This window comes from Anomaloglossus baeobatrachus, chromosome 8 (assembly GCF_048569485.1).
Source record: "Anomaloglossus baeobatrachus isolate aAnoBae1 chromosome 8, aAnoBae1.hap1, whole genome shotgun sequence".
In the NCBI taxonomy this organism is placed as follows: domain Eukaryota; kingdom Metazoa; phylum Chordata; class Amphibia; order Anura; family Aromobatidae; genus Anomaloglossus; species Anomaloglossus baeobatrachus.
The window spans coordinates 227,343,241-227,368,866 of NC_134360.1; positions in this window are offsets into that span (position 1 = coordinate 227,343,241).

The window sequence follows — 25,626 nt, forward strand, 5'->3', positions numbered from 1 at the left end:
TAAAAACGCCCCCGAGATGTGGAGGTTTTCTGGTCTGTGGGGCTGATGACACCGGATGAGCGCGAGTCTCAGGTTCTCTTCGCTCTCTTTATCCTGTTACTAAATTTCTTTTATAGCAGAAACACTTTTTAAATAATTTATTTAAAATATGTTTTTTTTTGCTTCACTCGAATTTGGCCAAGAAATTTAATTTCTATCAAATCTATTCAACGGTCAAAGCCATTTATTACGCTCCGAGGCTTCGCCTTCATTAACAAAGGGGTTAAACATAAAAAATTAGGCTCGCGTCCTCTTCAGCTCCAGTCTTCTCTTGTCTCTTCACTCTTTCTTGACTCCTTGACTCTTCACTATGTTGTAACGTTCATCGCCTCGAGGGACAGAGAAGGAGACTGAAGACAGAAGGGAACATTAAAAGGAGGAATGGAGCTCAGATAGGAGCGGGCCGGGTGCTGTGATGGTGGATATAATGTTTTATTACTTTTTAGCCCCTATAGACCTTCATACAGTTATGAAGCAGTTAAGTGTCGGGACTAGCCCATGATGGGTGGGGTTAGTGGATAGGGTAAGAGACAGTTCATTCTGGCAGATTCAGTTGAGCTTAGGGAGTGAAGATTTAGTGAGTGACAGTTATGGACAGATAGTGTGTAGGTTGTGAGGTCCCATACAGTGGGTGGTCTGTGGCAGCAATGAGAAGGAGACTGCAGTCGAGGTGGCGCGAACCTTGAGAGTTGACTGAGACACGGAGTGTGAACAGCGCTGAAACGAGAGACTAATTCTCATAAGGAAATGCTGCAATATGAGTCGGAAAACCGGACTCTAGTGGCCAGGCCCATTTGCTATCAAGGTAACGGATTTATCCTAACTTGCGTGTGACTGAGGTTGGCCTAACTGTCATATGGTTTCTGGCAATAGAAGGTCACAGTGTTTGGCTGTGCAGAATGCTCCCTGACTTTCTATTGCTCCTGTTGTCAGTATTCATTGGTATAGATAGCTTTCCTGCTGGATTCATCTCTTTCCCTTTAGGGCCCAATGGAGCTCTCCTTCCACCCAGCTGCTGATCATCAGTATTCTCTTGGTGCTTAAATACTCCCTTCTTCCCTGGACTGGTGCTGGTGATATTATTCAGTTCATTCTAGCTCTGGATGCAAGCAGGTGGCTTGCACTCATTTGTGGTATCATTACTTGTGTCAACCTTCACCAGAAGAAAATGGTCATTTTTTTTAGGGCACCTATGGACCTAGAAGCTTCAGGTCCTCATCTTGTAAATTTCCCCCTAGTTCTGTGTTTCTCATGGTCCTACCTACAATGACAATTAATATCATGCACTTCATTGTCCACCTTAAAGGACATGCAGCACTCAGGCTCGGACACTTACCCAAAGATGCTTCTTTTTTATTTCTTATCCATAAATGGTTCGATTTCCTTTCGCTAACAAATCTGCCATAAATCTAGGCGAGATCGGTATAAGTGGCCTGTAATGGTGTTCTTACATCCGGACGGGAGACCAGCAATCATTAACATTTATACTTCTTACTGGTAAAGAGGCGCACGACATAAATGCTGCAAAATGATCTAGTAATTCAATTGCTGTCACATTAGGAATTGTAATATTAAGGCCCGGGCCATAAATCCCAATTTCATGTGCTGTCAGAACAGAGCGAGCACTTGCTTGTGTCTTTCTGCAGACGTTCGGCGGATTCGGCATTTAATGATGTAGTAATAGGTCATTTTCCATATACCCGGCTGTGAGTCTAGAAATCGACTCAATGGTGCCAACTTCAGAAATAGTGTACAACATGACATTCCTCAAAGACTAAAGGGCAAGGAACGACTCCAGCAAAAAGGATAAGAGAAAAAAAAGTGAAATACTATTGAAAAATTCAAAGTAAATTAAGAAAAGCTCAGACATAAGTTTATAGCAGGGTATTGTGTGCCTAGAGGGGGCTGCGGGGCGGAGGAATAAGCGACCGCAGGATTTGTGCATTGCAGAATATACGGAATGTAAAGTTGCTGAATAGCTTCCATTTGGACACATTCAAACACTACTGAAGATGTTGCAAAAGTTTACAGGCACTTGGGGTTATTTACAAAGTTGCAATTTTATACATATACATATATATATATATATATATATATATATATATATATATATATATATATACACACACACACACACACACACACAACACACACACACACACACACACACACTACAATTCCAAAGTTTGGGGTCACGTATATATTTCCTTATTTTTGAAAGAAGAGCAATTTTTTTTTCGATGAAGCAAACATACATATACATATACATTGTAAATGTGGTAAATGACTTTTCCAGCTGCAAACGTCTGGTTTTTAATGCAATATCTACATAGGTGTATAGAGGCCCATTTCCAACAACCACCACTCCAGTGTTCTAATGGTTCATTGTGTTTGCTGTGTTAGAAGGCTAATGGATGTTTAGAAATCCCTTGAAAACCCTTGTGCAAGTATCTTAGCACAGCTGAAAACAGTTTTGCTGATTAGAGAAGTTATAAAACTGACCTTCCTTTGAGCTGGTTGAGAATCTGGAGCATTACATTTGTTGGTTCCATTAAACTCTCCAAATGGCCAGAAAAAGAGAACTTTCATGTGAAACTCGACAGTCTATTCTTGTTCTTAGAAATGAAGGATATTCCATGCGAGAAATTGCCAAGAAACTGAAGATTTCCGACAACGGTGTGTACTACTCCCTTCAGAGGAGAGCGCAAACAGGCTGTAACCAGAGTAGAAAGAAGTGGGAGGCCGCGCTACACAACTGAGCAACAAGACAAGTACATTAGAGGCTCAAGTGTCAGAAATCGACGCCTCACATGTCCTCAACTGGCAGATTCATTAAATAGTACCAGCAAAACGCCAGTGTCAACATCTACAATGAAGAGGCGACCCCGGGATGGTGGTCTTCAGGGCAGAGTGGCAAAGAAAAAGAAATATCTGAGACTGGGTAAAAGGAAAAGACTAATATGGGAAAAAGAACACAGACATTGGACAGAGATTGGAAAAAAATGTTATGGACAGAAGAATCAAAGTTTGAGGTGTTTGGATCACACAGAAGAACATTTGTGAGATGCAGAACTACTGAAAAGATGCTGGAAGAGTGGCTGACGCCATCTGTCAAGCATGGTGGAGGTAATGTGATGGTCTGGGGTTGCTTTGGTGCTGGTAAAGTGGGAGATTTGTACAAGGTAAAAGGAATTTTGAATAAGGAAGGCTATCACTCCATTTTGAAACGTCATGCCGTACTCTGTGGACAGCGCTTGATTGGAGCCAATTTCATTCTATAACTGGACAAAGACCCACTCCTCCAAATTATGCATGAACTATTTAGGGAAGAAGCCGGCAGCTGGTATTCTATCTGTAATGGAGTGGCAGCCCAGTCACCAGATCTCAACCCTATAGAGCTGTTGTGGGAGCAGCTTGATCGCATGATACCAAAAAGTGCCCATTAAGCCAATCCAACTTGTGGGAGGGGGAAGCATGGGGCGAAATATCTCCAGATTACCCCAGCAAATTAACAGCTAGAATGCCAAAGGTCTGCAAAGCTGGAATTGCTGCAAAGGAGCATTCTGTGCCGAAGGCAAAGTGTGAAGAGAAAATTATTATTTCAAGTAAAAATCATTATATAACCTCATCACTGTCTGGATGATATTCTCTATTCATTATGCAACTCATTTGATAAATAAACGTATGATTTTTCATGGAAAAGACAAAATTAACTGGGTGACCCCAAACTTTGAACTGTAGTGTACATATATATATATTGTGAGGTAGCGTGGTCGGCTGCGCAGCAGAAGACACGGGATCCAGGCACCAAGGGTCACAGCACACGGTTTAATATCCAAACAAAAGTCCACAACAGTACACATGTGCCTCTCCGGCAGAGAACTCAGGGAGTTGTGTTCACTCCCCCACACCCGGCACACCTGCCCTTGTTCCTGTTTCCATTTAACCCTTCCTTCAGCCTGTAGGGAAACAGCATTAACCCTGGAGTGGAGTTACTTTCTATCATGGAGTGAGCACAACCGGGGCGAGACATACCGGCCGTCATAGATAACCCCGGTCACAGTCTCACATACCCCCCCCCCTCAGTTCAAGCGTGCGGGGTTGAACTCCCGCCATCAAACACGGGCCGCGGGACAAGGCATCGGCGTTGCCCTGCAACCTACCGGCCCGGTGTTCAACCGTAAACCGGAAGTTCTGCAGAGAAAGGAACCACCGGGTAACCCGGGCATTCCGTTCCTTAGCGGACCTCATCCAGACCAGCGGAGAGTGATCAGTCACCAAGCGAAACTGCCGTCCCAGCAGGTAATAGCGTAGGGACTCCAAGGCCCACTTGATCGCCAGGCACTCCTTCTCCACTACGCTATAATTCCGCTCGGGAGGGGTGAGCTTCCTACTCAAGAAGGTGACGGGGTGTTCCTCCCCCTGAACTACCTGAGACAGCACTGCACCCAGGCCGACCTCCGAGGCGTCAGCCTGTACTATGAACTCCTTCCGGAAATCAGGGTTGACAAGAATGGGCTGTCCGCACAGGACCCCCTTCAGGGCCCGGAAGGAGTCCTCGGCCTGCGGAGTCCAGCGCACCATGACGGACTTCTTGCCTTTGAGAAGGTCCGTCAAGGGGGCTGATAGTCCCGCAAAATCTTTTACAAACCTCCTGTAATACCCCACGATACCCAGGAAGGCCCTAACCTGCTTCGTGGTCAGGGGTCTAGGCCACTTCTGGATCGCCTCAACTTTGTTAATTTGGGGCTTAATCACTCCTTGGCCTATTACGTAGCCCAAGTAGCGGGCTTCCGTGAGCCCCAACGCACATTTCTTGGGATTGGCTGTCAATCCGGCTGTTCGGAGCGCGTTCACCACCGCTTGTACCTGTTCCAAGTGGGTCTGCCACTCAGAGCTGTAAATAATGATGTCATCAAGGTACGCTGATGCATACGCCTGGTGGGGTTCCAGCACCAAGTCCATCAACCTCTGGAACGTGGCCGGAGCGCCATGTAACCCAAAAGGCAAGACAACATAGTGGAAGAGACCCTCCGGCGTAACAAAAGCGGTTTTCTCCTTGGCGGACTCCGTCAGTGGCACCTGCCAGTACCCCTTGGTCAGGTCGAGCGTGGTGAAATATCGCGCCTGTCCCAGCCTATCAATCAGCTCATCCACCCGGGGCATGGGGTAGAGATCGAACTTGGATATTTCGTTCAATCTCCTAAAGTCATTGCAGAACCTTAAGGAGCCATCGGGTTTTGGTATTAGGACAATGGGACTAGCCCATTCACTCCGGGATTTTTCGATGACCCCCAGGCATAGCATTGTCTTCACTTCCTCTGATATGGCTTGTCTTCGAGCCTCCGGCACCCAGTATGACTTCAGGCGTACCTTCAGGTGAGGCTCGGTGACAATGTCATGTCGTATCAGACTGGTCCTACCAGGCAGCTCGGAGAAGACATCGGGGTTCTGCTGAACCAGCCGTCTGGCCTCTCGCCTCTGTGTCTTGGTGAGGGCTTCTCCAATCCTTACTTCCGGTTCGTCCTCTCCGGAGGTCGCTGGAGCCGGATGTGAACGACCCGAAGAGGAGGGAGATGGGGAAAAAAACAACCATCAGGCTTTCCCGTTCCTGCCAAGGTTTTAATAGGTTGATATGGTATATTTGTTCAGGTTTCCGCCTACCGGGCTGCAATACTTTATAGTTGACCACCCCGACTCTTTCCTTTATCTCGTAGGGGCCTTGCCACTGAGCCAGGAATTTACTCTCCGCCGTGGGGATTAAAACCAACACCCGATCCCCGGGTTTAAAGGTCAGCACGGTGGCTTGTCTATTGTAGCGGCCGCTCTGCGCGGCCTGAGCCTCCTGTAAATGCTCCTTCACAATTGGCATGACCGCGCTTATGCGGTTCTGCATTCCTAAAATGTGTTCGATCACACTTTTATGGGGGGTGGGCTCTTGCTCCCATGTTTCCTTTGCCAGGTCTAACAATCCCCGGGGATGTCGCCCGTATAACAATTCAAAAGGCGAAAACCCCGTGGATGCCTGTGGCACCTCTCGTATGGCAAACATCAAATAGGGAAGCATCATATCCCAGTCTTTCCCGTATTTGGAGATCACCCTTTTGAGCATGGTTTTCAGGGTTTTATTGAATCGTTCTACTAACCCATCCGTCTGAGGATGATACACAGACGTACGCAACTGCTTGATCTGGAGTAGCCGGCATAGCTCTTTGGTCACTTTAGACATGAATGGGGTCCCCTGATCCGTAAGGATCTCCTTGGGCAACCCCACCCGGCAGAACACAGCAAACAACTCCCGAGATATAAGCTTCGCCGCAGTATGTCTGAGAGGTATCGACTCTGGATACCGGGTGGCATAGTCAACGATCACTAGGATGTGTTGGTGCCCTCGAGCGGACTTTACGAGGGGCCCCACCAGATCCATCCCTATCCGTTCAAAAGGGACTTCTATAATGGGTAACGGTACCAACAGACTGTGAAAGTGGGTCAGGGGTGCGGTAAGCTGACACTCCGGGCAGGTTTCGCAGAACCGTTTTACCTCCCCAAAGACCCCGGGCCAATAGAACCTTTGCAATATTCGCTCCTGCGTTTTCTTGACCCCTAGGTGGCCACTCATCAGGTGTTTATGAGCCAAGTCGAGGACCCGCCGGCGATACGGCTGGGGCACCACCAACTGCTCTACCCCCACGCCCCGTATTTCATCTACCCGGTAGAGTACATCCTGCTTAAGAGCGAAATGGGGGTACCTTACCTGGGCACCGGGCAGCTGTGCCACCCCGTCAACTACTGTCACCCGACTCCGGGCATGTATTAATGTAGGGTCCTGGAGTTGGGCTGTCCCAAACGTATCCGGGGACGCCTCCAACTCCGGGATGGGCTCGACCGTCTCAGCCTCTCCTGCCAATACCTCTAGGGGCGACCTATCGGGTTCACATTCTGTCCCTATCATAGGGACCCCTACGGCAGGCGTCCCGGATTCAGGATTGTAGGGCTCAGGTCCCGGACTGACCAATATCTGAGGGGACTTAGGAGGTCCCTTCCATAAAGTCCAAAAATAGGGCAGATCCTTTCCTAGGATCACGTCATAGGGAAGAGTGTTAATAAGTCCCACCTCATGTTGCACCTGACCGCAAGGTGCTGTGATGGTGACAATCCCCGTGGGATAGTCTCGGCGGTCCCCATGTATGCAAACCACCCCCACGGTACGTCCTGTGGCCTTTACTTTAGCCCTCAAGGTTGATCGCACAAGGGTCACTAAGCTTCCGGAATCCAACAAGCCTGTAACCGGACATCCATTCACCTGTATTTGGCACAAGTGGGGCTCAGTCTCTGGGGAGACCAGGTCAGCGGTACACACCAGCTGAGCATACATTGAACCCCGCCGGGTAACCCCACAATCCATGGGCTCCATGGTGAGTGGACACTGGGCTTCCATATGTCCCACCCGCTGGCACCGCCAACATCTAATAGGGAAGGAAACCCCCTTGACGAGTTGTCGTTTAGGGTATATAGCCTTCCGGACCTCAGGGACGGAGGGCGCGGCCTCAGACGGGACGGTAGCGGACTCTTGCACCGGTGTCAGCGGTGGGTCCTTGGCCCTAGGCTTCGAGGGGCCGGACCGACGAGCGGTACGCAAAGTCTCAGTGTCCCATATCAAGTCCTGCGTAGCCACATGCCGCTCCACCAGGCATACTAATTGGTCCAGGGTACTTGGGTCGCCCTGTCCTACCCACCGTTGAATGGTGACGGGTAAAGTGTGCACAAAACGATCAACTACTACCCTTTCCACCATTTGCGCCGGGCTCAGAGTGTCAGGCTGCAACCACTTCTTTACAAGATGCAACAAGTCATAGGCCTGGGAGCGTACGGGTTTGGCTTCCTCATAGAACCATTGATTTACCCGCTGAGCCCGTACATAGGTATTCACCCCCATCCGAGCAAGTATTTCGGCTTTCAGGGTCGCATATTCTAAGGCGTCCTCGGTACAGAGGTCCATGTACGCTTTTTGGGGCTCCCCCATCAGATAGGGCGACAATACCTCAGCCCACTGGGGGGTCGGCAGCTTTTCCCGCTCGGCCACCCGCTGAAACACCGCCAGGAACGCTTCCACATCATCCCCCGGGGTCATCTTTTGCAACGTTTGTCTCACCGCTTTCCGGACGCTGCCGTCGACACCCGGTCCCGGGGTTGTTGCTGCCGGTCCGGCACGGATCGACTTGGCCAGGAGAACCATCTGTTCTTGGTGCCTTTGTTCCTGCAATTTCAAAGATTGCTGCTGATGATCCAACGACCGGAGCAGGTGTGCATTGATCTGTTGCTGCTGCTTTAGTATTTCCTCCATGGCGCCGCCGGGTTTGGGCTGTAGTATAGCCGCTTGAATCCAGGACATGTGCTACCGGGTCACCAGAAATGGAGGCTACACCTCACCGGGCTGGCATGCCCGCATTCTCCACCATATGTGAGGTAGCGTGGTCGGCTGCGCAGCAGAAGACACGGGATCCAGGCACCAAGGGTCACAGCACACGGTTTAATATCCAAACAAAAGTCCACAACAGTACACATGTGCCTCTCCGGCAGAGAACTCAGGGAGTTGTGTTCACTCCCTCACACCCGGCACACCTGCCCTTGTTCCTGTTTCCATTTAACCCTTCCTTCAACCTGTAGGGAAACAGCATTAACCCTGGAGTGGAGTTACTTTCTATCATGGAGTGAGCACAACCGGGGCGAGACATACCGGCCGTCATAGACAACCCCGGTCACAGTCTCACAATATATATATATATATATATATATATATATATAGAGAGAGAGAGAGAGAGAGACAGAGAGAGAGTGCTGGCAAAAATTAAGAGACCACTACAAGATTGTTTTTTTGATTTTTCTCTTTATATTTTTGAGTAAATTGCTCTTTTATTCTATAAACTCCTGACAATGTCTCTGAATTTCCAGGCAATAAATTTGTATTTATTTTCTGAAAATGAGAAATGGTCAAAATAACAAAACAATGCATTACTTTCCCACCTCAAATAATGCAAAGAAAACAAGTTCATAATCATTTAGACACAACAATACTAATAATGTTTTACCTCACGAAGAGTTCAGAAATCAATATTTTGTGGAACAAACATGGATTTTTAATCCCAGCTTTCATGCATCTTGGCTGCTTTCCACCAGTCGTTCACACTGCTTTTGGGTGACCTTATGCTACTCCTGGTGCAAAAATGTAAGCAGTTCTTCTTTGTTTGATGGCTTGTGACTATCTATCTTCCTCTTGATTACATTCCAGAGGTTTTCAATGGGGTTCAGGTCTGAAGATCATTTTCCTTAAGTCTGCTGCTGGAAGATCAATGGGCCAGAGACGGCGCGTGCGCAGATGAGATCGTGAGCCAATTGCCCCATCTGCACATGCGCCGATTCCGGGCACCATTATTTGCCACCGACAGAGCATCTCACCCGCCGCACTCTCTTCTCCACACAGCCCCCACTGTGGCCAGCACAGCTCCGCACTGCCGACAGAGCATCTCACCTGCCACACCGCCATGCTCCATACAGACAGTCCCCACTGCTTTCAGCACAGCCCCGCACCCCTGACAGAGCATCTCATCTGCCACACCACCCTACTCTACACAGTCCCAACTACAGGCAGCACAGCCCCGCACCGCCGACAGAGCATCTCATCTGCCACACCACCCTGCTCCACACAGCCCCCACCTCAGCCCTACACCGCTGGCAGAGCATCTCACCTGTCGCACCACCCTGCTCCACACAGCCCCCACTGCAGCCAGCACAGCCCTGCACCGCCAGAAGAGCATCTCACCCGCCGCACCACCCTGCTCCACAAAGCCCTCACCGCAGGCAGCACAGCCCCGCACCACAGCCCCGCACCACTGACAGAGCATCTCATCCTCTGCTCCGCCCTGCTACACACAGCCCCCACTGCAGTCATCATAGCCCCGCACCGCCGACATAGCATCTCACCCGCTGCTCCACCCTGCTATACACAGCCCCCACTGCAGCCAGCATAGCCCCGCACCGCCGACATAGCATCTCACCCGCTGCTCCACCCTGCTACACACAGCCCCCACTGCAGCCAGCATAGCCCCACACCGCCGACAGAGCATCTCACCTGCCGCACTGCCCTGCTCCACACAGCCCCCACTCCCCACTGCAGCCAGCATAGCCCCACACCGCCGACAGAGCATCTCACCTGCCGCACTGCCCTGCTCCACACAGCCCCCACTCCCCACTGCAGCCAGTATAGCCCCGCACCGCCGACAGAGCATTTCACCTGCTGCACCACCCTGCTCCATACAGCCCCCACTGCAGCCAGCATAGCCCCGCACTGCCGACAGACCATCTCAACTGCCGCACTGCCCTGCCCCACATAGGCCCCACTGCAGCCAGCATAGAACCACACCGCCGACAGAACATCTCATCTGCCGCACTGCCCTGCTCCACACAGCCCCCACTGCAGCCAGCACAGCGCCCATTCTCAACTTCCCGTAAGCTACATTCGGATTTTAAGATGCAGCCTTCATTTTCCTTCCATATTTTTGGGAGGAAAAGTGCATCTTATTCAAAAAATACGGAGTGCTAAGTTTGGTTATATTTTGGTCTAATGGAGGAGAATCCTTCCTAAGCGCCTGATCCTCTCTACAGTAACACTATACTTTAAATTTCTGCCTTGCAGCTTTCTCTCCGGGGCCTTCTACCCTCCCAACGCCCTTGATTGACAGGTCTCTGCCTATGTTCACATGTAGACTAGTCACTCCAGGGCAGCGGACGCAGAGAAGCCTCCAGGGACCCGCCAGTCTGAGCCCCGCTGGATACAAAGTCACACATACCGGCTGAGTTCATACAGCCGGCTTCTGAGAATGCTGCCTGTATTACCGTCAGCCAATTTGCAAGTATCTTCAGATTTTATTTTGGATACATTGAAACATTTTTTTTTTAATTATGCAAATATACATATACTTACCACAATATTTACAAAGTTGCTGCATTGTTTATTTCGGATGTAATAGAATATTATTTAAAATGTTGCAAAAGTATATGCACCCTTTAAATTCAGGTCTAGGATTAATAACACATAACATTTGTCTGTGATGTGATTTTTGACTTGTTTGAGGAATCAGCTCAGAGGAGAGATGATGTGAAATCCCTTCTTTTCTTTATTTTCCCACATCTGGGGCCATTGTTCTGTACAGTAAATCTCGGCGGCGTTATCTTTCCCGTCCAGTCTCCGCACCGTCATCCGCTCCCCTCCACCTGTCACACATAATCCACTTCTATTTTAATCTGTTGCTGGGCTCGCTGGACACCAAGGTGACCTTTTGGCAGATATAACGCTCTTTTTATTCACCGGTTTCTTTGCCGCACGATAATAATCTCACAATCATCTATTAGAATTTCTGTTAATTTGGGATTTTCACGCTTCGTATATTCCCAATATAAAGCTTCTCATATATGGGGCCATTTCTCTACAGTCATATGTTTTTGTTCTATACATAGAAGGTTGGATGTGAATGGGAGATGTCTCCTTAAAGGGATATTCCTATGAATTTTGACACCTTCATAGATGAAAAGCTCCATATTGAAAAAGTGGGAATTTTGGCTGCTGAAGGCAATTGATGGCAGCTGTAAAGCAGGACACAGGAAGAATGGAAGACACTAGACACAGGACCTTCTGTCTAGCAAAACAGTAATACCTTGACTTAAGAGTGCACCAACTTACACATTTTTCAAGACACAAGCTATAGCTCTGTATCTTTTTTGCTTCATGATGTGAGCAGAAATGTGAGTTACAAGCAGGTTATACTCACTCTCCATCCAATCCCCTGCAGTGTGGCATCTTCAACTCTTGCAGGCAGCTGATCTGCGTGTGAGAGCCATCAGCTGATCTGCGTGTGAGAGCCATCAGCTGATCTGCGTGTGAGAGCCATCAGCTGATCTGCGTGTGAGAGCCATCAGCTGATCTGCGTGTGAGAGTCATCAGCTGATCTGCGTGTGAGAGCCGTCAGCTGATCTGCGTGTGAGAGCCATCAGCTGATCTGCGTGTGAGAGCCATCAGCTGATTTACGTGTGAGAGTCATCAGCTGATCTGCGTGTGAGAGCCGTCAGCTGATCTGCGTGTGAGAGCCATCAGCTGATCTGCGTGTGAGAGCCATCAGCTGATCTACGTGTGAATGTCATCAGCTGATCTGCGTGTGAGAGCCGTCAGCTGATCTGCGTGTGAGAGCCGTCAGCTGATCTGCGTGTGAGAGCCATCAGCTGATCTGCATGTGAGAGTCATCAGCTGATCTGTGTGTGAGAGTCATCAGCTGATCTGCGTGTGAGAGCCATCAGCTGATCTGCGTGTGAGAGCCATCAGCTGATCTGCGTGTGAGAGTCATCAGCTGATCTGTGTGTGAGAGTCATCAGCTGATCTGCGTGTGAGAGCCGTCAGCTGATCTACGTGTGAGAGCCATCAGCTGATCTGCGTGTGAGAGCCATCAGCTGATCTGCGTGTGAGAGCCATCAGCTGATCTGCGTGTGAGAGCCGTCAGCTGATCTGCGTGTGAGAGCCATCAGCTGATCTGCGTGTGAGAGCCGTCAGCTGATCTATGTGTGAGAGTCATCAGCTGATCTGTGTGTGAGAGTCATCAGCTGATCTGCGTGTGAGAGCCGTCAGCTGATCTGCGTGTGAGAGCCGTCAGCTGATCTGCGTGTGAGAGCCGTCAGCTGATCTGCGTGTGAGAGCCATCAGCTGATCTGCGTGTGAGAGCCATCAGCTGATCTGCGTGTGAGAGCCATCAGCTCATCTGCGTGTGAGAGTCATCAGCTGATCTGCGTGTGAGAGTCATCAGCTGATCTGCGTGTGAGAGCCATCAGCTGATCTGCGTGTGAGAGTCATCAGCTGATCTGCGTGTGAGAGTCATCAGCTGATCTGCGTGTGAGAGTCATCAGCTGATCTGCGTGTGAGAGCCATCAGCTGATCTGCGTGTGAGAGCTGTCAGCGAATCAGCATATGAGCGCTGCACTCTCATACGTTGACCAGCTGCCTGAATGAGATGAGGATGACGCGCTGTGTGGGACTGGATGGAGGGTGAGTGTAATAGTTTTTTCAAGTGTGTGCCATGATGGGGACCATGAGCAGAATGGGGGACATGTTCCAGGATGGGGGGCAATGTACCAGGATGCGGGAACATGTACCAGGATAGGGGGCTATGTACTAGGGTAGGGGGCCATGTACCAGGATGGAGGGCCATGTACCAAAATGGGGGCCAAGTAGCAGGATGGAAGACCATATATACCAAGATGGGGGACATGTACCAGGATGAGGCCATATACCAGCATTGGGGTCATGTATCTAGATGGGAGATTACATGTACCTGGATGGGGGCCATACACATTGATGGGGTCCAAGTACCAGGATGGGCAATCATATATACCAGAATGGGGGCCATCAGGATAAGGGGGCCATGTACCAGGATGGGGGGCCATGTACCAGGATGGGGCCATTTATCAGGTTGGGGATCATATATAAAGTAACATAATGAGGGCCATATACCAGGATGGGGTTTTTTAAATAGGGGCTGGAATGAATTAATAGTATTTCAATTAATTTTAATGGGGAAATTTAATTTGACGTAAGAGCAAATTGAGTTAAGAGCTCAGTCACAGAACGAATAAAACTTGCAAATCAAGGTATTATTGTATATGTAACATATTTTAATAAATGTGACCAAAACTATGGAGCTCTGTAGCTGACTGTCCGACACTCATGACGTCTCCTCTCCACTCAGCGTGGGACGTAGGAGACATTGTGCCTGCTCCAGATTAAATCACAGAGACTACCTAAGTAGGAAACCACACTGACACTGTCATGTATCAAGGCAGCTCTCTCTGTCTAAAAAAAAGTGCCTTAATTACATCATCGTCACTCAGTTATATAGGAATTACTTGGACATAAATTGTAGCATCTGGATTGGATCAGTTTCTTTCATCCTGACATAATGATGGAATTTACATATATATACAGTAAATATACCTATATATATACATATATATATATATATATATATATATATATATATATATATATATATATAAAAATATATATATATATATATACAGGGTGGTCCAAAAGTAGGTGGACAGCATGTGTAATAGGGTTATCAAACACGATGTACAGTGAAACTGACTCAGTTGCCCTTAGCAACCAATCAGATTCCACTTTTCATTCTTCACAGACTCCTTTGGAAAATGAAAGGTGGAATCTGAATGGTTGCTAAGAGCAACTGAGTCAGTTTCACTTTACACCATGTTTGATAACCCTACCACACCTACTTTTGGACGACCCTGTATATATATATATATATTGGCTGTAGTACCCTGCGTTGCCCGGGATAGTAACTGTCTCTCTATCTCTCTCCCAGTGTTGCTGTCTGTCTCTCTGTCTGTCTCTTTCCTTGTCTGTTTGTCTCTATCTCTGTATCTGTCTCTATGTGTGTGTCTGTCTGTTTCTCTCTTTGCCCGTCTGTCTCTTTGCCCGTCTGTCTCTTTGCAGGGCTGTCTCTTTCCTGGTCTGTCTCTTTCCCGGTCTGTCTCTTTGCCCGTCTGTCTCTTTGCCCGTCTGTCTCTTTGCAGGGCTGTCTCTTTCCTGGTCTGTCTCTTTCCTGGTCTGTCTCTTTCCCGGTCTGTCTCTTTCCCGGTCTGTCTCTTTGCCCGGTCTGTCTCTTTGCCCGGTCTGTCTCTTTGCCCGGTCTGTCTCTTTGCCCGGTCTGTCTCTTTCTAGGTCTGTCTCTTTACCTGGCTGTCTCTTTCCCCTGTCTCTTTCTTTCTATCTCTCTATCCATCTCCTCACCGACATCTTATTACACACATAAGCTTCTTATACTAACAGTTTATTTTGTTCCTGTAGCAACCACTGACAGTTGCTATTTATAGCCTGTAGCTCCCTCCTCCATTCAGTTTAATAGAGGCAGGATTTTTGGAGAGTAACTGTAAAGCGCGGGGTTGAATTTTCCCACCCAAACATAGTCTGTGACGTTCCCTGAGTCACATGGGGTGTCTGTGCAAAATTTCGTGATTGTAAATGCGACGGTGCAGATTCTTTTAGCGGACACACATACACACATACACTCAGCTTTATATATTAGTTATACAGTATATATACATACGAATATATATATAATATATATATATATATATATATATATATATATATATATATATATACACAGTGCCTACAAGTAGTATTCAACCCCCTGCAGATTTAGCAGGTTTACACATTCGGAATTAACTTGGCATTGTGACATTTGGACTGTAGATCAGCCTGGAAGTGTGAAATGCAGCAAAAAAGAATGTTATTTCTTTTTTTTTTAAATTGTGAAAAGTTTATTCAGAGGGTCATTTATTATTCAACCCCTCAAACCACCAGAATTCTGTTTGGTTCCCCTAAAGTATTAAGAAGTATTTCAGGCACAAAGAACAATGAGCTTCACATGTTTGGATTAATTATCTCTTTTTCCAGCCTTTTCTGACTAATTAAGACCCTCCCCAAACTTGTGAACAGCACTCATACTTGGTCATCATGGGAAAGACAAAGGAGCAATCCAAGGCCATCAGAGACAAGATCATGGAGGGTCACAAGGCTGGCAAGGGGTACAAAACCCTTTCCAAGGAGTTGGGCCTACCTGTCTCCACTGTTGGGAGCATCATCCGGAAGTGGAAGACTTATGGAACTACTGTTAGCCTTCCACGGCCTGGACAGCCTTTGAAAGTTTCCACCCGTGCCGAGGCCAGGCTTGTCCGAAGAGTCAAGGCTAACCCAAGGACAACAAGGAAGGAGCTCCGGGAAGATCTCATGGCAGTGGGGACATTGGTTTCAGTCAATACCATAAGTAACGTACTCCACGGCAATGGTCTCCGTTCCAGACAAGCCCGTAAGGTACCTTTACTTTCAAAGCGTCATGTGAAGGCTCGTCTACAGTTTGCTCATGATCACTTGGAGGACTCTGAGACAGACTGGTTCAAGGTTCTCTGGTCTGATGAGACCAAGATCGAGATCTTTGGTGCCAACCACACACGTGACGTTTGGAGACTGGATGGCACTGCATACGACCCCAAGAATACCATCCCTACAGTCAAGCATGGTGGTGGCAGCATCATGCTGTGGGGCTGTTTCTCAGCCAAGGGGCCTGGCCATCTGGTCCGCATCCATGGGAAGATGGATAGCACGGCCTACCTGGAGATTTTGGCCAAGAACCTCCGCTCCTCCATCAAGGATCTTAAGATGGGTTGTCATTTCATCTTCCAACAAGACAACGACCCAAAGCACACAGCCAAGAAAACCAAGGCCTGGTTCAAGAGGGAAAAAATCATGGTGTTGCAGTGGCCTAGTCAGTCTCCTGACCTTAACCCAATTGAAAACTTGTGGAAGGAGCTCAAGATTAAAGTCCACATGAGACACCCAAAGAACCTAGATAACTTGGAGAAGATCTGCATGGAGGAGTGGGCCAAGATAACTCCAGAGACCTGTGCCGGCCTGATCAGGTCTTATAAAAGACGATTATTAGCTGTAATTGCAAACAAGGGTTATTCCACAAAATATTAAACCTAGGGGTTAAATAATAATTGACCCACACTTTTATGTTGAAAATTTATTAAAATTTAACTGAGCAACATAACTTGTTGGTTTGTAAGATGTATGCATCTGTTAATAAATCCTGCTCTTGTTTGAAGTTTGCAGGCTCTAACTTATTTGCATCTTATCAAACCTGCTAAATCTGCAGGGGGTTGAATACTACTTGTAGGCACTGTATATATATATATATATATATACACACATATATATATATACAGTATTATTATATATATATATATATATATAGCTTCTATTGATTTTGATTTAGATAAATAAATCACACGTGGTTCTTTTCTAAAATAGACAATGGACTCCAATACACCGAGAGAAGAAATATATGTATACTCACTGAAAGTGGAGTCACAATAGATCCTGCTATCACACTCAGCACCTGGGGCACTTGCTATAGGCATCCAAATGGTATAAGTGCTGCTGTCAGTGATTGACAGCAGCATCTAAGTGGTTAAACAGCAGCAAACAGAGTTGGTGTTGCCTGGTAACAGCTCTGTACAGCACGGGCTCAGCTCCTGAGCCCGCTCCATACTTGTGCACCCTAATGTTGAAGTGCATTACGCCACAGTGTATGAAAGGGTTAAACAGGATCCGTTATCTACCCTGGTCTTTCTGCTCTCGAGAATGAATTTACATTTTTGCTTATGACATTGTGTTTTGCCATTCCTCTGTTCCTCCTCCTGGAAATGGATAAATTAACAGCTGGGTGTGACCAGTCGTGTATGTGACCGCACACACAGAGCTGCCAGTACAGTCAGTGCATAGGGATGCGTCCGTTTATTAGGTATCACTCATCTGTCTATTTATTCACAAAATACCAAGAGGAACAACAGAGAAAAAAGCAAACGCCGAGTACTATGACAAATAAAAATTCCAGAATGGAGATTGCATAGATTTAAGAAACCACAAAAAAGGGGACAAATCCCATCAAATCATGGACAATTAGGAAGCACAAAGTATTTATTATCTGAGATAATGGATTTGTTTTACCTGCAAGTCCTAAAGGGTTAAAAATGACAGCCAAAGCATGGACTATATCTGCAAGCTCCGCTCTGCTACATCAGTCCCTGAGACTCCTTCCCCCTGAAAATGATGCATCTGGGATCAGTGGCGTAACTAGAGTTTGATGGGCCCTGGTGCAAAATTTGGACCAGGGCCCCCCTCCATGTACACCGACACTTAGGGTACGGGATAATGATGCTGACACTTGGCTTTTACCCACAGCACCCTGCTTTCCCATGATCTGATATCCATCTTATCCTCAGCACCCAGCTTTCCCATGCTCTGTCACACATCTTTCCCTCAGCACCCAGCTTTCCCATATCAGAGCATGGGAAAGCTGGGTGCTGAGAGATGTATAGCAGAGCATGGGAAAGCTGGGTGCTGAGGGAAAGAGCCTTCACACCTCAGCACAAAACATTCCCATCCCATACTTGTATCTTTGTCCCCCCTCGTACATAGTTCTCCAAATACTATAATGGCCCCCACATAGCCTTCCATATAGTATAAAGGGTCCCACATAACCGTTCATATATTAGAATGCACTTCCATAGTCCTCCATGTATTATAATACATTTTCCATAGTTCTCCATATTTTATACTGCACAACATAGTCCTCCCTGTTTTATAATGCACCCCCACAGACCATGTATAAACTAGCCTCCATAGTCCTCCATATATTATAATGTAGCCCCCATAGTCCTATATGTATTATAATGCAGCCCCATGAATCATATTGTATTATGCAGCCCCATACTCCTCCATGTATAATGCACCCCTATAGTCCATGTATAAGGTGTCCTTCATGTTTATTATGCAGTCCCATAGACCTCCATGTATCATGCAGCCAGCACCCCCAGGCCTCCATGTATCATGCAGCCAGCCCCCCAGGCCTCCACGTGTCATGCAGCCAGCTTGCCCCGGGGTCTCTACGTGTCATGCTGCTAGCCCAGCCCCCCAGCCCCACCAGGTGTCATGCAGCCAGCCCCCCAGGCCTCCATGTGTCATGCAGCCAGCCCCACCAGGTGTAATGCAGCCAGCCCCACCAGGTGTCATGCAGCCAGCCCCCCAGGCCTCCATGTGTCATGCAGCCAGCCCCACCAGGTGTCATGCAGCCAGCCCCACAGGCCTCTATGTGTCATGCAGCCAGCCCCACCAGGTGTCATGCAGCCAGCCCCCCCAGGGCCTCTATGTGTCATGCAGCCAGCCCCACCAGGCCTCCATGTGTCATGCAGCCAGCCCCACCAGGTGTCATGCAGCCAGCCCCCCAGGCCTCCATGTGTCATGCAGCCAGCCCCACAGGCCTCTATGTGTCATGCAGCCAGCCCCACCAGGTGTCATGCAGCCAGACCCCCAGGCCTCTATGTGTCATGCAGCCAGCCCCACCAGGTGTCATGCAGCCAGACCCCCAGGCCTCTATGTGTCATGCAGCCAGCCCCACCAGGTGTCATGCAGCCAGCCCCCCAGGCCTCTATGTGTCATGCAGCCAGTCCCACCAGGTGTCATGCAGCCAGCCCCCCCAGGGCCTCTATGTGTCATGCAGCCAGCTTGCCCCGGGGCCTCTACGTGTCATGCTGCCAGCCCCACCAGGTGTCATGCAGCCAGCCCCACCAGGTGTCATGCAGCCAGCCCCCCAGGCCTCCATGTGTCATGCAGCCAGCCCCCCAGGCCTCCATGTGTCATGCAGCCAGCCCCACAGGCCTCTATGTGTCATGCAGCCAGCCCCACCAGGTGTCATGCAGCCAGCCCCCCAGGCCTCCATGTGTCATGCAGCCAGCCCCACCAGGTGTCATGCAGCCAGCCCCCCAGGCCTCCATGTGTCATGCAGCCAGCCCCCCCAGGGCCTCTATGTGTCATGCAGCCAGCCCCACCAGGTGTCATGCAGCCAGCCCCCCCAGGGCCTCTATGTGTCATGCAGCCAGCCCCACCAGGTGTCATGCAGCCAGCCCCCCCAGGGCCTCTATCTGTCATGCAGCCAGCCCCACCAGGTGTCATGCAGCCAGACCCCCAGGCCTCTATGTGTCATGCAGCCAGCCCCACCAGGTGTCATGCAGCCAGACCCCCAGGCCTCTATGTGTCATGCAGCCAGCCCCACCAGGTGTCATGCAGCCAGCATCCCTCCATATCACTCACACACACACTACACCCCCATATGTCACACACCCTGCCCCACATAACTCACTTTGCCTGTACCCCAAATTACCCCTCTCAAACACTCTGCACCCCTTCACATGCTTCTGTCGCAGTCTGCACTCACCCTGCAGCCCCTCCCCCTCATGTTTCCTCTTTTCTCATTACCACTCATGTGTCCAAAGTATCGTCTCCTGCCTTCTCCCCGGCAATCCTGTGTCTCCTCCCACAGTCACATGGGCATGACATCATCGCAGGTCCTGCAGGATGGATTCCGTCTGCCGTGCAGGAGCAGTCCTGCTCTGCTGCAGGTCAGGAACGCCTGGTGGCCTCTCCAGGTCAGGGGCCCCTCTGCCCCCTGCAGACACTGGGCCCCCCTGACTCACAGGCCGGCCCCCTAACAGTCGCGCAGTCGGCCACTACATAGCGGCACTACACATAGGGGCCCGGCAGCCGGCTCTGCAGAGCGGCTGCCGGGCCCCTTTAAGCCCGCGGGCCCGGTCGCAGTGGCGACCTCTGCGACCGCGGTCGTTACGCCCCTGTCTGGGATGTAAATAAGGCAGAAATCTTCCATTTACCTCCCACAAAAAGCAGCTGGGAGTGACAAATAGCGGTGATTAGCAGGATATACATATATATGTGCCGGAGCGCGGCAAGGGCGGCTATAAATGGCGTTATTGCAATTGTGATGGGGGAGGGGTGGGTAATAAATTATTCTATCGTCTTTGGGATTGATATTTGTGCTCCATAGACGTAGCTGAGATTGTAAGCCCCAATGGGGAGAAGGATGATCATGAATAGCACTCTGTAAGGCCTCGAAACACACATCCGTGCCGCCGGTACGTGTTTGGGACTTTTTTGCACGTACAGGCGGCACAAACACACGTGCACCAATGTTACCCTATGGTAACAGGCACACACGTGACGCCCTGGGCAAGCCAGGGGTCACAGGTCATAACACCACCACACCCTACACCCCGGATAGGTACACCAAAGCTACACAAAAATCCTTGTTGCCTTCCTCCAGGGGCTGGTGTCCACACCAGGGGGTGGGCCAGGCGGTTGGCTCCGCCCACCGAGGAGTTCACAGCCCTGGAGGCGGGAAAACCAGGCAGAACAGTTAGGGAAGTGAAGGAGAGAAGAGTGAGTGAAGTTGAAGTGAAGTGGTAAAGGAGCAAGAGAGAGGAGTTAAAGGTGGAAGAGACAGTGACAGTTAGAAAGCCTGAAGTTGGTCCGGGTGTGTGCCCCGGACTGAGAACAGCAAGGTTAGCAGACGGCAGTGACTGTCTGCAGGAGAGGCTGCTTGGAGGTTGCCGAAAGGGTCGTGGACGGGTGGTGGCCCGGCGGTACCGGAGCGGTATACGTGGAGAGGCCAGCACCATTGGCAGGGGCCTTTCGGATCCCGGCAAGGCTAGGAGTCGCCGTGAATTTGCCAAATCCGTCAGTGAGGGGGACCTTTGGGTCTCCCAGCGACCAAGTCCCGATTGAAGGCAGCAGTCCAACCGTTAGAGAGAAACACCGTCACCGCCAAGGCACCAGTTTCTCATGGCCAGCGCCTGCGGGCAAAGAGGGGCTCCTCCGGCCCATAACCAAGCCGGGGAGCGGGTTGCCGGTGGGAACCCATCGCTACCAACATCATCTTAGGTGCAGGAAAAGGGACTGTCACCGCGGACTGCTGGGGAGAAGCGGCGGCGGCCGTCCGTGGGAACCGTCTTTCCAGCCGTGTGTTTTACCGAGAACTGTGTCCCCGTCTCAGGCTGAGTGAGTACCACAGTGCCGTGAAGCACAGCGCTGCCCCAGCGTCCCTGCACCCCACCAAGCTCTGCACCGGCCCTGCCATCCCTCATCCCCCACCTTATCACCGGGCCCCGGGACAACCAACCCCTACCCACGGAGGGGAGAACTAACAACTTTGCTGCTCCCTGTCACCGCTCCCGGGATCCCCATACAGAGCAGCGGTGGTGTCCATACAATCACCACAACCGTGGGTGGCGTCACGGACAATAAACAATCCCAAAAACCAATCCCCTTTTCACTCACGGGCGAGGAGCGCCGCTCGAGTCCCCGGGATCCGGCCCATCGCTCGAGCCACCGAGCAGCAGCAGGCCGCAGCAGCAGCGGCAGCCGGACCCGAGCAGTGGGAGAGTGCGGCGTCCCCTCCTCCGCCCGCGACACACACATAAAAGCACACGGAACGTGTGTCCGTGTGGTTTGTACGTGTGAGCGTTTTTTTGCGCGGATGACATGTCCGCGTTTCTCCGGCATCACGCAGACACGGACCTGCTAAAATCAATGGGTCCGTGTCTGCACGTACGTGACACGGACGTGTGTTTTTTTTTTTTAAATGGTGAAACGGCTCAAGACACACGGACTGCACACGGACATGACACGTACGTATCTCACGCATACACGGACATTCAACGCGCACGCACGGCGAGCATGCGGCATCACACTGATGTCACACGTACCGGTGAAACGGACATCCAAAACGGAACATGGACCCGAAAAACGGACTGCAAGACACGCACGTGTTTTTTGCAGACGTGTGTTTCAGGCCAAAGTGAGTGCTATAAATACAATGTAACAGTTTTGTGCATATGGACCGGGGGGAGTACGAGCGGAGCGGAATAAATCAATATCTCCGGCTCTGCTACATTTATGCACCTGACGATAACGCAACGACTGCAAAGTGGAAGATGTCACCGGCCGACGCGACAGAGAATTATGGGGAGCCGGACCGGCCGCCGGTAACAAACAAGACACAACGTGGGCTGACGAACTGTCAGTTCACACGTCAAAAAGCAATTGATATATATTAATATAAAGTCAAGCAATTGAAGGCCGGGGAGCACACAGCAAACACCGCCCGTAATTCAGCCGCGCTCAATTCTGCCTCCATGATAAGAGCTGACATATCCTAAATGAAAATGTACTAAGGAATAAAAGTCAGAATGAGACACAGTGTCAGCGCGGATCTCTGCACCGCCGGGGCGCAATGGAAATGCATATTGCAAGCGCACCAGACAATAAAGCATGTCATAGCCGGGGAAATACGCTTCCACATAGAAACATCGGATTTCACTCTTCAAGTGCCAAAGATAAAATAATCTGTCAATCAATAAAGGCAAAAAACACAAAAAAAGCACAAAAATAAAACCAATAACCATAGAAGAAAATGTGGGACGGTGCAGAGCGTGGGGAAACTGTGCACGGAGAGCGCGGGGAAACTGTGCACGGAGAGCGCGGGGAAACTGTGCACGGAGAGCGTGGGGAAACTGTGCACGGAGAGCGCGGGGAAACTGTGCACGGAGTGCGCGGGGAAACTCTGCACGGAGAGCGCGGGGAAACTCTGCACGGAGAGCGCGGGGAAACTGTGCACGGAGAGCGCGGGGAAACTGTGCATGGAGAGCGCGGGGAAACTCTGCACGGAGAGCGCGAGGAAACTCTGCACGGAGAGCGCGGGGAAACTGTGCACGGAGAGCGCGGGGAAACTGTGCACGGAAAGCGCGGGGAAACTCTGCACGGAGAGCGCAGGAAAACTCTGCACGGAGAGCGCGGGGAAACTCTGCATGGAGAGCACGAGTTTGCGGGGAAACTCTGCATGGAGAGCACGGGGAAACTCTGCACGGAGAACGCGGGGAAACTGTGCACGGAGAGCGCGGGGAAATTGTGCACGGAGAGCGTGGGGAAACTCTGCACGGAGAGCGCGGGGAAACTCTGCACGGAGAGCGCGGGGAAACTCTGCACAGAGAGCACGGGGAAACTGCACGGAGAACGCGGGGAAATTGTGCACGGAGAGCGCGGTGAAATTGTGCACGGAGAGCGCGGGGAAACTGTGCACGGAGAGCGCAGGGGAAACTCTGCATGGAGAGCGCGGGGAAACTCTGCACGGAGAGCGCGGGGAAACTCTGCACGGAGAGCGCGGGGAAACTCTGCACGGAGAGCGCGGGGAAACTCTGCATGGAGAGCACGAGTTCGCGGGGAAACTCTGCACGGAGAGCACGGGGAAACTCTGCACGGAGAACGCGGGGAAACTGTGCACGGAGAGCGCGGGGAAATTGTGCACGGAGAGCGCGGGGAAACTCTGCACGGAGAGCGCGGGGAAACTCTGCACAGAGAGCACGGGGAAACTCTGCACGGAGAACGCGGGGAAATTGTGCATGGAGAGCGCGGTGAAACTCTGCACGGAGAGCGCGGGGAAACTGCACGGAGAGCGCGGGGAATCTCTGCACGGAGAGCGCGGGGAAACTCTGCACGGAGAGCGCGAGGAAACTCTGCACGGAGAGCTCAGGGAAACTCTACAGAGAGAACGTGGGGAAACTCTGCACGAGGAGCGCAGGGAAACTCTGCACGGAGAGCTCAGGGAAACTCTACAGAGAGAGCGAGGGGAAACTCTGTACGGAGAGCGCGGGAAAACTCTGCATGGAGAGCGCGGGGAAACCATGCACGGAGAGCGCGGGGAAACTACAGAGAGAACGCAGGGAAACTCTGCACAGAGAGAGCGGGGAAACTCTGCACGGAGAGCGCGGGGAAACTCTGCACAGAGTAAATTGGGGTCCCCTCCATATTAGTATTAGCCCTTTACAGTGAATGTTGATATGTTATCATCATTTGCATTTTTTTTCTAAAATGGAAGATAAATAGCAATCAGTAAATGGATCTGTCCTCTGTAGACTCCAATGTTTAAAAAAACGTATCTGGCAGAAATCATGCAAAAAAAACCGCAAGCCGCATATGACCCTATCCTGTGGATTGAATGTGCAACGCATGCAACTGCAATTCTTATTTTACCGGATCCTTCTACTTCTACTTTTTATGGCTGCTGCGATGGATGTAGTAGGACACAGAATTTATCGTCTGACACTGGAGTCAGCTTAAATCCTAATCTCACAGTCCGCACACGCTGCGATGGATACCGGTTAACAGCAGTCTCTGCCTGCTGCCGATCACGTGTGACCATGTGCGCAATGTGTGGTCAGGAGTTCAGCTGAGTTCAGATCAGCTGACTCCAGTGTTGGCCGAACTCAGCTGACCTCACAGCCCGCACACGCTGCGATGGATGCAGCGGGACACAGATCAAGTAATCAGCCGACACTGGAGTCAGCTGATCTGATCACTTGTTCTGCTGGCTGTGTGGTCAGGAGTAGGGATGAGTGAGCAGTAAAATGCTAAGGTGCTCGATGGCTTCCATGTTGATTTTTTTTTTTAATAAATTCATTGAAAAAAAAACAAAACCCAAACACATAACCCTAACCCTAGAGTTAGGGGTAAAAAAGAAAAAATGAAGTGGGCTTTGCCATATTTGTATATGCTAGCCAGGTACAGCAGGCAGGTACGGGCTACCTCCAACCCCCAGCTGCCTATTTGTACCCGGCTGGGAACTAAAAATATAGAGAAGCCCTTTTTTTAATAATTTCATGAATTTCATGAAATAATTTAAAAAAAAAATGATGTGGGCCTCACCCAATTTTTATGTCCAGCCAGGTACAACTAGGCAGCTGGGGATTGGAATCCGCAGCGCAAAGTGGCCCAAGCTTTCTGGGTCCCCCCGCTGCGAATAGCAGTTTGCAGCCGTCCCAGAAAATGCAGCTTTCATAGAAGCGCCGTCTTCTGGCACTGTACCAAACTCTTCCAGCGGCCCTGGATAATAAGGGGTTAATACCAGCTTTGTTTTACCAGCTGGGATAAAGTCCGAGATTCTTAAGGTCAGGCCAAGTTTAACCCGTCCATTAAAAATCTCCAATAAAGGATTAAAAAAGACATCACACAGAGAAAAAATACTTTATAAGGCTGCTTTCACACATCCGGTAGGTGCA